We start from the raw sequence: 738 nt of genomic DNA, 5'->3' as shown, positions 1-738 counted from the left end.
GGCAATGGGAAGGTTGCTTATATTGACACTGAAGGGACCTTGTATGTTTGAGATTGTTTTTCTTTTGACATTAATTTCGATATGAAACATAATTCTGTTTGGCGTTTGATTATAAAAATTACATATATTTAGTAATCCATGCTCTCCTTGCTCTTTCTTTTATATTCCCTACTGAATGAACTTTCAGCCGACCTGATAGAATAATACCTATAGCTGAAAGATTTGGAATGGATCCAGGAGCAGTACTCGACAATGTAAAGATAATGTTTTGTTCCTCAAAGTATTAAACAATTTGTTTGAGGGATCTCATGTTCAGCCTCTGCTTATCTGTTAAAGATCATATATGCTCGTGCTTACACATACGAACATCAGTACAACCTGCTGCTTGGGCTGGCTGCAAAAATGGCTGAAGAGCCTTTCAGACTATTGGTGAGTTAAATTATGTCACTAATGTTGAATCAACTATTGTGGCGAGTATGATAGGTTATTGTTCCTCACGTTTGTTTAATTTTCTGTTTTATGTATGTAAATGAGTGACATACATTTATAGATCCATTTTTAAATATATTTTAAGGGCATATGTCCCTCCGAGTGTACATGAAATAATATGCAGAATATCGTTCCAAACATACTGTTTGGTGTGTGCCGAAAGGAGTTTACTTTTTGGGTTTTTACTTTCAGATTGTTGATTCAGTGATAGCCCTCTTCCGAGTTGACTTCACAGGAAGAGGAGAACTT

General features: G+C 35.6%; 1 long non-coding RNA gene across 1 annotated transcript; it reads left to right on the top strand.

The window, feature by feature from the left end:
• Positions 1-187: 187 nt before the first annotated feature.
• LOC140966246 (uncharacterized) lies at positions 188-738 on the top strand. Its single transcript, XR_012173288.1, has 3 exons — positions 188-254; positions 337-429; positions 682-738. It is a non-coding gene; the product is annotated as an uncharacterized lncRNA (long non-coding RNA).

This window comes from Primulina huaijiensis, unplaced genomic scaffold (genome assembly GCF_012295235.1).
Source record: "Primulina huaijiensis isolate GDHJ02 unplaced genomic scaffold, ASM1229523v2 scaffold203161, whole genome shotgun sequence".
NCBI classification, from domain to species: domain Eukaryota; kingdom Viridiplantae; phylum Streptophyta; class Magnoliopsida; order Lamiales; family Gesneriaceae; genus Primulina; species Primulina huaijiensis.
This window is presented reverse-complemented; position numbering and strand designations above follow the sequence as displayed.